General features: G+C 35.8%; 2 pseudogenes across 2 annotated transcripts in view; both read right to left on the reverse strand.

Moving 5' to 3' along the window:
* The window catches only part of LOC144573610 (receptor-like protein kinase FERONIA pseudogene), a 102,056-nt pseudogene that overhangs the window by 70,265 nt on the left and 17,713 nt on the right, over nucleotides 1–14,078 (reverse strand). The gene's annotated exons all lie outside the window — the stretch shown is intronic.
* On the reverse strand, nucleotides 3,211–5,745 carry LOC144573609 (receptor-like protein kinase FERONIA pseudogene; annotated as a pseudogene). The gene has a single exon (XR_013518045.1). The product of XR_013518045.1 is annotated as a receptor-like protein kinase FERONIA pseudogene (transcript).

A 14,078-nucleotide genomic window follows, 5' to 3' on the forward strand; every position in this document is an offset into this window, starting at 1 on the left:
CCGCTACAATACAATTTTATCCCAACACGATACAATATGTGACTCATGGTTTCATCACGACACAGTTTAGACAATACAATTTTGTCATGTTATGGTACGACATGTGACTCAAGTCGCATGTCATGAATTGCATGTTCCTTGTTATGATCATCCTTTGAGAATCAATATGGCATGCAAACTGGTATGATCACAGCACACGATTACGCTTGATCAGAATCATTAGATATTGATCTTAATTTCTAACTTAAATTAGTTTATTCAATCAAGGTTAAGATCTAACAGTGTGTAAGCATGTGCCGTGACAAAACCAGTTCCATGTGGTATCAATTTTTCGATAATCACAACCAGGAACACTCAAGTCATGACATGCGACTTGGATCACATATCGTACCATGCTATGACAAAACCGTATTATGACGAAATCTAACGTCACATGTTGTAACATAACCGTATCGTGAAAACTTGCTATATAAACTTTCCATAAGTTTATATACTAGTCATACATACGAATTAAATAGAAGAAATTTTGAATTAAAGAGTATGGATGCCATAAACCGAGGAGTTACAACCTTCTCTTAAGCAATGCTGACCTCCTTATCTCTCACACGAGATATTGTTGTGTCTACGTTCTTAGAGAACAAAATCAAATGGTCCATCTACTGATTAATTGAGTGCGAATTGAACAATTCGTCTTCTCTGGCTTCACATATCCGATACTCAAGGACATAGCGAATTAGTTTTTTTTTTTATTATTTCTAGCGAGATGTATATATAGGTTTCTTGTTAACAACACTGATGTAATTAGGAATATGTGTAATTGCTATGTTTTAAAACTCTAGAGTGAATACAAGTGTCTACGGACTTTGAACCAAAAAAAAAAACCGAGCCCTTCAAACTTTTTTTTTTTATATTTTTTCACTTGCACGGTCATATCTATGATGTTCAGATTTGCTTTCTTTTTCATTTTTCTATGACATCCCTGCTACTGGACGCCATAGTTTATGACTGATTTCTCATTTTTAATTTGTTCTTACCGATCTTCATTTTAATTATTATTTTCGATTTTCTATTTAAAATAGTTTTGGCAAAAATTCAGCACCGGCCACACAATTTACAGAAAATTTAAAAGAATCACTGAATCATTAAGTTTTCCTTCACAAAAATCCAGCACGAGCCACACATGTCTAAATTGATTCGGTTTCTTTCAATTTTTAAGCTAATATTTAATTTTATAGTTATTGTTATTATTATACTAAAATCTTTAACATCTTTTGAAACATAAAAGATGTGAAACTTCGTGCGATAAATTAAGATTTCCTTCAAAATTGGACAAATAAGGTGCAAATTATATATAATCCAATAACACTATGTTTGGATGGAGAATCGAGGGAGAAATGGTCGAGGTGAAGAATGGAATGGAATAGAAAAGAAGATTAATATATTTAATTAACTTTTTCTTGTTTGAATGATTAATGAGGAAAAATAAATTTAACTTTTCTTTCCGTCTTATTTCTTGTTTGATTGATTGAAATTTAGAAGATTAATGATAAATTTGGTGGTAGTTGTAGAATTGTGATAAAAAATTTGTATAAGAATTATATAGGTAAGATATATAGTTAGACATTTGTGTTATTTTTTCTAAAAATATTTAAAACAAATTTTTTTTCATCCATTACATCTCAAATTGTAAGAAAAATCAATTCTATTAATTACAATGATACAGAGTTAAACTTTTCACCTGCTATACTTTCACTTCCGACATAATTTTATCCACCAAACACAATTCGACGAAAAGTATTTTTTTTTTCTTTTAACTTCTGTAAACTTGGCCGCCACTGCCAAACTTTCAAGAAAATATATATATATATTTTCTTTCCATTCCCTTCCTCTACTCTCCATCCAAACAAGGTGTAAGTTTCCTAAGCTCAAAGCAGTATTTAATAGACTAGATATCTATGCGTTGAACGATTGCGAGCTGTACAGCAATCCTAATTTCCTATTCGTGACAAGAACAATGCGTCAAAAATACTTTTTTTTTTTGTCACTTTCTCCTTCAATTACTACAAAATAACTTCTATAACATGTGCGTAATCAAACTAACTACTCTTAAACTAAACCAGATTAATTCAAGCCTAAGGAGGCTTACTTTTAGGACTAATTAATTAGTATGTAGCATCAATTATCACAATCAAGTATATAATATTGGATGCCACGTGTCAAGTTCAGGTTCAAGCATCAAGAATAGCTGTTACTTTATCTATTACATAATCGTAATTTTTTATGAAAAAGGTATAAAAATTCTACCAGCTGAATCTATAATGGAAACAACACAGTTTACATCATGGCAACAAATAAATTATTTGAGTTCGGTTTGGCGAGGTCAAAGTTTCGTGATTCGAAAATAATTCGGATATAATTCGGAAATGATTTGGAATTATCTGGACCAGAAATCTCAGTCCTGTAAGAGAGCAAAAATTAAAAAAAAAATGTTCTAGAAAAAATTCAAAAAAAATTCGTAAAATTCACGAATTATTCGGGTTTAATTCGGTCAAAGTTTGTTCAACCGAATAATTCGGCGTTCGATTCGGCATTACCAAAAAACAAATTATTCAGATTTAATTCGCGAATCTTATAACTATGATACTTTACATCACCATCAAAACTGCAAATAATTCAGGACTGTAACAGCAAAATACAGCCCAGCTGGTAATACAAAGACTCATTATCACAGGAATTTTTCATTAATTGTTTTATAAAAAAGGAAAAGCCACCTTAAGATCCTGCAAAATTAACCCCACAATTCTAGCACAGTAAAGTACCGAGATTTTATGGACCTCTCTCATCCTGGTACAATGTTGTTGAAGAGCCTATGCTTCTGAGACATTATATCACAGTAAATTATATTCACAGTTTCCTCTCCATCTTCTTCTTCAGAGATTATTTATATTTACTAATTAATCTCCACTTGCTAAGCAAGATATATTATGTATTTAACTATTCTAATTACAACATCTTAATAATACATAGCTCATAAAAGTCAACAGCTCAAGGGAACCTATCAGAAATCAACCTCAGGGTCCCTGTCACTATTAAGTCCTGTGCCTTTACCAGTAAAAGCATGAATAAAAATATCAGATATCAAGCTCAAGGAATGAGGGAAACCTATCAGGCACGGGGTCATTAGATCACAAGCGAACAATGTCGATAAGATTTCTCACAAACAAAAATCAATACCATAAATTTTCTTCGATATTCATTTTAAGATGATCCAAACAAAGTATTTTAATGGAATATGTTCATCTATTGTGTCTCCACTCTCCAGTTTTATTATTTTCTATTTCAAACATTGGTACAAATTACACATATCTGGTTTATCGAAATATCAAGACAACATATTTATTGCCAATCAATAAATACTTATATACTACATTCACTAAAACAAAACAAACAAGTTTCACACGATATCACCAATTCACCTCCCCGCTGGGTTCATGATCAGTGAGAAAACGGCACTAGGCATGAGCCTGTCAGAATCTACACTTGCAATGCTCCTTCCTCCCATGCTGAAAGAAGTAGTTGTAGTGCTAGTCGATTCGGTAGTAGGTTCATCAGATAGCTCTCTCCTTCCATGGGGGACAAATGGACTCTCCTCTGCTGAGGTGGTCCCACCAATCATACTCCCACTCTCATCTGCACTGGCTTGCAGCTGCTGAGCAAATTCTAAGTTCCAAAGCACATCTCCGATTGTTGGTCGGTCGATAGGTCGCTCAGCCAAACAATTTTTGGCTGTCTCTGCAAATTTTTTGAAGCATTGAGGTGCAATTTTGCCTCTTAGGTATGGATCTATGATATCTTCTAGAGTTCCCTTCCTCTGACAAAACACGGCCCACTCGGATAGGCACACTTGCTCTCTTGGCAGATTAGGAATTATCACCGGCCTTGCACATAACACCTCAAACAAAACTACACCGAAGGAGTACACATCAGATTTATCTGTCAACTGTTGCCGCTTAAAGTATTCTGGGTCTAGGTATCCGATACTCCCCTTTACAACTGTGCTTACATGTGATTGGTCCAATGTAGGCCCTGTTTTTGACAACCCGAAATCTGACATCTTTGCAACCCATTTTTCATCTAGAAGAATGTTGGTTGATTTCACGTCACGGTGGATTACATTATGCTTGGCACCTGTGTGGAGGTAGTGGATTCCCCGAGCTGCACCTATGCAAATTTCAAGCCTTTGATTCCATGTAAGAGGTGCATTTCGGGATTTGTAGAGGTGTTCTTGGAGTGTCCCGTGAGCCATGTAATCGTAGACCAGTATCATTTCATTTTGATCATCACAGTACCCGATAAGAGAGACAAGGTGACGATGACGGAGCTTTGACAGCATCTCAATCTCTGTTTGGAATTCGTGAAAACCTTGATCAGATAATGGGTTTGCCCGCTTGATTGCAACCTTAATTGACCCATTATCAATTTCACCCCGGTAAACTCTTCCAAACCCGCCAACACCGAGAACTCGGGAATCATCGAATTCATTTGTTGCTGCCAAAATTTCGATGAATGAAAAATGCCGGCAAATGTTGGCCGGCAGAGATAAGTTGTAGCTACCATTACCGGTACCAATACCTGTACCAGTGGTATTCGTCTTGGTTGAAATATCAGATTGCGAATTTGAAATCCCGTAGAGAGAGAGTGGGGTCCCCATTGTTGTACCATCACTTATCTTACCCTCTGCAGACTCCAATTCTTTCTTTTTCAGACGTTTGCATGTCACAAACAAGTAATAACCAATTAAGGAAAAGAACAAAACACTACAAGGGACCCCAATCACCAAGCCAATGATTTTCAAAAGTTTTTGCTTGAAGGAATTATGGTTACCCTTTGTCAAGGTTGGGTTGATTGTGTTTTGGGCTATAGGTACAGGGTTCAGACCTGCAAGGTTGTTCTCGGATACGCTCATCTTAAACACCTCAAGACCATTCAATATTGCATCAAAGTACTCAGTTTTTGTCGAAAGATCCGGGTGAAGTGCGACCCACATATCCATTTGACCCAATCCACCAGTAATAACCACATAATCCATGTAAGTGGGTATACCGATTGCTCCACTGTATGCTATAACATCGAATTGGCTTTGTGCTGTCTGGTTATTAATGTAAATAAAGAATACCCGCTGGTTAGGCTTGGTCATCGGGTATTGTATCTCGCAAAAATGGAATCTGAGGAGGTAATTGAACCCAGCATCTACTTTTAGGATCCAAGTGAGATTGTAATTCAAGTTGATTTGTGGGTTTGGACCCATTGATCGTGCCGTCTCGTACACTTGAACTGGTGCAATATATTTTGGAATATCTGGTGGATATTCAATTGTCACATTAGTGTCATTTTGAAAGGTGACACCAAAAGCTGCACCGAAAATATAGTTTGAGTCGTCTTCCCATGAGCGGTACAAACCTGAGTCTTCAGAAGGAGCTAAGGGCCGGCCGCCTACATTGAGCCGGTACATTGTTTGGAAAGCCGTACCTTGGTCATACGGAAATGGGGTATCAGCACCATCAGCATAGTAAGTTCTTCGAGAACTGAAGATATCAGGAGACGACATGATCTCAATTCCATTTACAAAAGCATATGCATTTGGCTGCTTGGTAGAGGGTGAAAAGGTTAAATTTAGAGTACTTGACGTGACATTGATGGAGAATTCCCGAATGAGGTACGCATAGTTCAGCGCATTTACAGTTATCAGGGCACTGAAATTGGAGAGAAGAGTGTAAGGGCCAGCAGTGGCAGTGAAGAATGAATTGGCTGCGGGGTAATTTGAATAATTTGTGGGATAGAAATAGAGGCGGAGGAAGTATCGGCCGGGAGAGAGAGGGAAGGTGTAGGTATAATTTGCGGTGAAGATACGGGCAGTACTGAATGGTTCTTTTGGTACCGCTGGGTCCTGGTACGGGATTTTTGCATTTTGGCTGGCTTCATTAGAAATATATTTTGAACCAGTGTCTCCAACCCATGAGAGGTTCTCATCAGTATCGGGGGAGGTTTCTGATATGCCACAACTTAACAGGATGTGAGTGGCGTTGGAGTCTGCCGTGAAAGCCGGAATGGCAAAGTGGAGGATTAAGAGAGGAATAAATAGTAGGATTAGAGAACATGTCACGGATTTCATTGTTTGGGATCTTGTTTTGTGAGATTATTGATGGAAATTGAGCACAAGGTTGATCCAAATTTATATCAAATCAGTGTGTAAAACTGCAAAAAACATAGTATCAGGTGCGAGTAATTAAGTAAACATATGAAAAATTGAGGGAAGGAACTAAGAAAGGGTTTACCTGAGCAGAGAGCGAGGAGAGAAAGATGAGAGAAGCAGTTAGTGTTGAGTGCTATACTGCTATCTATGCGTTCATATAAACGAGAGAAGCATAATGTTTATATAATCAAACTACACACGGATATTATAATGATTTAAAAATAATATTAAAGTAACTCGTGTAATTTAATTAGAGTATGAATCGGATTATTTAATCACCAACTTTATGACTCAGATAAAAAAAGTGGCGCAATGTAAATGAAAAAATAATTTATTATTTTTGTAAAGACAGGAATAAAGAAGTTCAGATTCGAAGCGCAATCGTCTAGTGGTGGGGACCACAAGTCGTATTCAGTGAAAGACTACAAAGTGGAATTCACATCCTCTCCAAATCTCCAATACAAATCTCCAATACCCTATGTTGCATGGATACGGGTACGGGTATCGTGTCGGACACGACACGGGTACGGCAATACGGTAATTTTCAAAAATCAAGAATACGACACGCCTATTATATATATATATATATATTTATTATTTTAATTATATTATTAATTCTTTTTATATAAATTACATATTAAAATACAGATTAGTATACATTAAATATATTATATACTGCATTTTAACATAAACACAAAGTGGCGTAGTGGTAATGCGCTGTTGATATGCAGTGATAGGTTCTTGGTTCAATTTGCCTCAACCACAAAAAAAATTTGGTTTTGTGCGGTGCATGGTGGACCATGCGCTGTGAGGGTTGTATGTGCGGTTCACCGTGAACCAAGCGTATCCCAGACGTATCCATTCGTGTCAGAGGCGTATCCCAGCGAGTCAACCCGTATCGGAGACTGTATCAAGATGGTTGGGACACGCCAGCTCATCTGACACGCCAGTTGGCGTGTCTGATACGTATCGTGCCTGTATCGGAGGCGTGTCGGTGTCGGATACGTGTCGGACACGGGTACCTGATAATGGAATCTTTTACAATTACTAGATCTGAACGGTTCTTTTTAACTTTGGAACAAATCTCAAAGTCCAAAAATACTGCCCCTATTGTGGCCCGAATACCAAACCGGTTGAAATTTAATCTCAAACCATAAAGTGAAGGTGATCCTCTACAATACCGAAGAGGATACGGATTCTACAAAGTGCACTCCTCTAGTTGAATTTTTTTTAGAAACCATAAATAAAAAAAATAAAGTTTATCAAACAACTTGGCTGCTTTGATTTTTACAAAATTCGTAAGAATCAAAATGTCATTTCAATTTCATTTTTATTTTATTTTTTGAAATCAAATTATCATTTCGATCCCAGCCATTTTCACATATTAAAAAAAAAAAATGAATTGAAAATTGTGAAAATATATGGAATCGAATTATCATTTCAATCCCAAAAAATAAAATAAACTAAATAAAATTCAGAATCGAAATGGCATTTCAATTATTATTATTATTTTAAAAGAAAAGTAATCATCTTAGTTTCATAATTTTTTTTTAAAATTATGGTTTATAAAAAAAATTTCCTCCAGTTTCCATCCCAGCAATTTTTATCTTTTTTTGATAAATTGATAGTCGCTATCAGACAGATTACATCTGTGCCAAAAAAAAGGGCACCTACAGCACTACGCATCCTACTATACATCATCCAATACATCAGCTAAAATAATCCCAGCAAAATTTTTAATTTTAGAAATTCATTAAAAAAATATAAAAAAAATATAGATCGTCTGAAAATTTCAATTTAATAGAATAATTCGGTTCTTTTATTCATTTAATCCATAAAAGAACCAAAGCATTTCCTCTGATCTGCCACAAAAGTTTCCGAAATAGTTTTTTAATATAAAATTGAAAAAATAATAATTAAAAAAGGATAGTTAAAAAAAAAATTAGAAATACAAAATCAGATATAAAGAGGTGCTCTGTACCAGAGATTTGATATCGATTCCTTGAAATTGTGGGTTTTTATTAATGAAAATTGGAAAAGTGTACCCACTTTTATTCAAAAAAGAAAAAAAAATACAAAACCAGCCATAAATTGGAGCATCCAGCAGGAACGCTATAACCCATAGCGTTCTCACTGCAAAAAAAAAAATATATATATATATATATAGATTGCCATAAAATAGACCATTTAGGTGAGAATAAAAAAAAAATTGAATGCCACGATTTATGACCTCTAAACTTCAATTAAAAAAAATCCACATATATATGACTATTTAATAAAATAAATACATATTACTTTATTTTTCACATATAATTATGTGACTTTATTTAATTAAAAAATACATATGTATGACGAGTACATACACTTATGATAAATTTATATATTTCCGCACGACATGATATGTGACTCATGGTTCTGTCACGATACAGTTTTGTCATGTTACGGTACGATATGTTGTTGGTCTCAAAGGCACTTAGAAGGAAGGGGTGAATAGGATATTTTTAAAATTTTAATCTAAGTTATAAAATCCTAGTGTGTCGTATAGTTATTCTTGGCAGAAACTAGAATATAAAATAAATAGTAGAGTTTAGATACACTTGACGCAAGAGTTATTTACAGAGTTCAGCACTAACACCTACGTCTCTGGGTCCCGCGACCTTCGAGATGACGCGCCTTTCTTTACCCAATGAGAAATGAATACAAGGTGGAATCGGTGAGCCCTTACAATCTTTTGGGAAGTCACACGGCCTGAACATGAATACTAAAGGCTCAAAAGGAAACAATCTGATTCGTGAGGATTCAAGGATTGCAAGGTGAGCACAAGGCTCCAAGTAGTAATTGATTTGATCATGCAAGATCACTTTAGGAGTTGTTGTATTGATTGAATAAGCTTGAGATAGATTGTAAGTATTGAAGTTTAAGTGCACAAGTAACAACGGCTTTCTCTAGATCTGAAAATACGAATTATTGAAGTTGGAGGCAGCTAGAGTGTCTATCCAAACCTTGGTATAGCTTCTATTTATAGAGAGCTAAGAAAAAGTAAGTAAGTGGTGCTAACCGTTGCAACAGTACAAGGACCGTTACAACAGTAGGGTAATTTGAACTGGTTTGGAGTGCAACGATAGAGAACCGTTGGGCGCCGGTTCTGATCGATTTAAATTGACGCAGCACATCTGAGGAATTTATTTATTCTGTTGCAACGGTTCCTGGACCGTTGCAATGGTAGGCCTCACTTAGGTTAATCTCAAGCTTATTTTACCAATTTTACAGATTAATTGTCCTTAATCTTAAGTTAATTCTTCTGCTGTCCAATATCTTGTGCTTCATGACTACATCATTGATGTTATATTGCAGTTCATTAATTCATCCTTGATGTGTTTTTATTGAATCTTCAGTTGTTATGAACCTGCACAAATTCTCAAGGAAAACTATAAAATGCAATTTATGTATGTTTTGCAAATCTAGTCAAACGAACAAGTCGAGAGCTCCAAAAGCCAACACATGTGACTTAAGTCGCGTGCCGTGATTTTCATGTTCCTTGTTATGATCATCTTCTGGGAATCAATATGGCATGCGTACTAGTCTGATCATAGCACACGATCACGCGTGATCAGAATTATTATATCTTGATTTTAATTTCTAACTTAAGTTAGTTTATTCAATCAAGATTAAGATCTAATGGCGCGTAACTGTGTGCCATGACAGAACCAGTTCCATGCCGTACTAATTTTTGAATTTATATACTTGGAACACTCAAGTACGTCATGACATGTGACTTGGTTATTGTCACACCTCGGGACAACTCATCACATCTCTACGTAAGGCGTATGCAAATTATATACATTATCAATAACAACAAAACATAATGCCACATTTATTTCATAATCAACTGAGTTTAACAAACGATCATGGCGGACATGACTAGTAACACAAACACTGCCATGCCTGCTCAATGTATCAATTATTGAATCATAGAAAAGAAAACTAAAAAACTAAACAACATGTGGCAATTATTAATCATGGATCATTCCGCTTAGTTTCATTCTTGTTCTTGCTCGAATCTTTCTTCTACATTACCTGGAACCCACATAAAAGTGGAACGGGTGAGAGATTGAACCTTCTCTCAGTGCGGGATTTAGTTTCAGTCCAGAGCTTATAAAACATTTACTTGTATTCACAAATATGATAAGAAGATAAATAAAATGCGTATGCTTCTTCTAATGCAATACATATCCTATCATTACTTATTACTTTCATTTATTTAGAGAAAAATCTATTAATCTTGTTCGTTTGCCTCACTAGACAGTGAATTCATATGCCGCTAGGTCTTGGCGTGTTAGGACCGCTTGCGCCTACGATCATATCCGTGAAGGGACCGCGTCAACCTACGGTCACATCCGTGACAGGACCGCTTTTGCCTACAGTCACGTTAACGAGGAGTCCAGTCGAAACTAAACCCAATATATACATTCCAATATGCAAGCATATTGGCCCCTGTTCAATTACCATATTCGTTCTTTGAGTAGAACTAGGGTGTTCTTAAGCTCACCAGAGTGTTTGGTGAGCTTAACTCCAAAACCCATCAAATCGGTTTCAAATGACAAATTCGAACCCTTGGAACCCGCCTACCTTACGAGTGATGCGTCTACATGTGAAAATTTTAAACATTCGAATTAATTTAGTATAAAGTCAATCGGTCAAAATTAGAAGGTTAATAAATTAATTTTAGTGCATTCATTTTTTGAACGTGTTTTTACCGCTTGACTTTATACTAAATTAATTCGAATGTTTAAAATTTTCACATGTAGACGCATCACTCGTAAGGTAGGCAGATTTCAACGGTTTGGATTCGTCATTTGAAACCTATTTGATGAGTTTTGGAGTTAAACTCACCAAACACTTTGGTGAGCTTAAGAACACCCTAGTTCTACTCTCGTTCTTTTTTCAAAACACATTTGTTCAATCACACAATTCATATCATGCTCAACACATCCTATTCATGCAAGTCCATTGGTCAATATATGAATCCTATCATTTTATGCAAATTATGTATGTCTACTCAAATCATACGAATGGTTCGAAAACAACATGCATAAATCCAACTAATGCAATAATAATAAACAATTGAATGACAATAGGAAAGTAAAATAGTTTTATAAAGTCTAGAAAACCTGCACCTGTTGTCGTAGGAAAGTCGTTATACATCCCAAGATCTTCTAAATTTCGAGAGTTCGAACCTAAACGACATATATACGTTACTCCTAAGTTACTATTTCATGTCCAAAGTTCTTTAGTTACTAACTAAATCATGTAATAATTCCTATAATCTGGATTGCTTTGATTAAGTCCTTTAAGGGAAAATAATGAATCATTAAAGTTTAAAAGGTGAATCATATCCGAAAGAAAAATATTCATGAAACTCCTAGCAGGGAATAAAAGCACCAAGAAAGAAGTCAATTAAATTCCGAAAAGTCGAACAGTTAACCGAAGCATTAAACAAAGGATTTAACCAGTAATTCTCTAACTAATTGTTTAGGCAACAAATACGAAATAAATAAATAAAAGAAAAGGCTTATTGTTGTAAAATTAATATAAAGTTGCAACAAAAGTAAGTAAATAACAAGAGAGATAAAGAGAGCAACAACAAAATTGTATTCTCCACTATTGTATATAATATGTGTGTCCAATATTCTCTATTTACAAAGCCTCTATTTATAGGCTAGAAAGAGATGTTACAATAAAGGAGAAAATAAATGTCCATGGTAGTGGGGATAGTAGAGGTAGTGGATAATTAATATTGGAAGTTATAGAATGAACATCCACATAAATATATTTTATAACACTTCCCCTTGGATGTTCATCTTTCATTATACGCTGTTAATATGATACTTCAGGATCGATATTAACATGATACTTCAGGACCATGTACTGCCTCATTAAAAACCTTACCAAGAAAAACTCATTGGGATAAAAACTTGGTTAAGGGAAAAAGAGTACAGTGCGTATAATGCTTCCCCTCAATTTGATATCATTGAATATCCTTCAATCGATGTAGACCTATCTTCTTCGTGAGTTGTACAAAAACCTTTGTTGGTAAAGATTTTGTGAATAGGTCTGCAAGATTGTCAATTGATCGGACTTGGCAAACATCTATTACGCCTTCCTTTTGTAGGTCATGTGTCGAAAAGAACTTTGGTGCAATATGTTTAGTTCGGTCTCCTTTGATATATCCTTCTTTGATTTGTGCAATGCATGCTGCATTATCTTCATATAGCGGAGTAGGATTTACCTTGATGTTTTCAAGTCCGCATTCTTCTTGAATATTTTGAATCATTGACCGTAACCAAACACATTCTCGACCCGCCTCGTATAAGGCAATCAGTTCGGCGTGATTTGAAGATGTAGCTGTAAGAGTTTGTTTTGTCGATCGCCATGAAATTGCAGCTCCACAATAGGTGAATACATATCCCGATTGAGATCGTGCTTTATGTGGATCTGATAAATATCCTGCATCTACATATCCAACTAAATTGGATTTTGTATCTTTTTGATAGTATAACCCCATATCTCTAGTTCCGCAGAGATACCTGTTACGTTATGAAATTTTTACAATTAAATTCGAATGATTTAAAAGAAAGAATCGATAAATCATGTTAATAAAATGGAAGTTTAAACCTTAATTAAGGTTCCCCTAAATAAGTAAGTTAATTGTGAATTGAAACCGCGTCGAAATTTTGAGATTTCGGAATTTTATAGCCCCAGTGCGGATTAGGTTGACCGCAGTGCGGGTGGAAGCCATCCGCAGTGGCTCAGGCTTTTTCTGGAATTTTGCCAAAAAAATGACTAAGTAGTGAGTGCGGGTGAGGGATCCGCAGTGCGGATGAGTTTAGCCGCACTCATGAATTTCTGTATTGCACTGAATTTTCCTGAAATCGGCTAAGTAGTGAGTGCGGATGAGGGTGAACCGCAGTGCGGATCAGGTTCATCCGCAGTAGGCTCGGACTTTTCCTGGATTCGGCTGACAACCGACTAAGTCTCGAGTGCGGATTAGGTAACCCGCAGTGCGGATTGGCTAATCCGCATTCAGGGTAATTTTAACCCTAAAACCCAAATTAAACCTTCTCTCTCTCTCACTTCACCATTATCCCCATTTCTAAGTTATTTTCAATTAAGAGAGAAGGAAAAGATCCCGTGAGTTTCTGTTTCTTCCAGACTCCCGATTGTTGCGAGAAATCGAGTTTGGAACCGAGAAAGCAGCCGAGGATCTCTCAGAACCCTTCTATTTGGTATTTCTTTCTCTCCTTTTTTACTTTCGAAACCTCGAATTTTCTCGATTTCTCGGATTCTCGTTTTAAACCCGAGATTTGTGCTCGAATTGCTCGAGGACTAGTTCCTCTACACTTCTTACTAGTTTGTTTGTCATTCTTTTTCCCGATTTCTTCCGATTTATGAAATCTGATTTCTAGGGTTTCGTGCCAAAATTGAAAGTTGGCATAATCGTGATTTGATTTGCCTAACCCGACCAATTAGACTTGTAATCGGTAGGGTTGCCTCCTGATCGTGAATTTTTAGAACATTTAACGGCCGATTTGAGGTTTTGACCAAATTAGGGTTAACCAAACGGTGGATTGAATTGAACCGAGAACCAAAGTAGTGAAACGGTGATTGATGGTTACCAAAGTGAAATAGTATAAGGCTAGAGGGCCTAGATGGAATTGTGTACCGTTATGTGAGATTTTGGTAAGAAAGAAAGAACCGAAAAGAATCGATACCAAAACATAAGAATTGATTTAGGACTGTACAAACCCTAAGTAAACGTATGGAC

Source organism: Carex rostrata, chromosome 21 (genome assembly GCF_964058835.1).
Source record: "Carex rostrata chromosome 21, lpCarRost1.2, whole genome shotgun sequence".
Lineage (NCBI taxonomy): Eukaryota > Viridiplantae > Streptophyta > Magnoliopsida > Poales > Cyperaceae > Carex > Carex rostrata.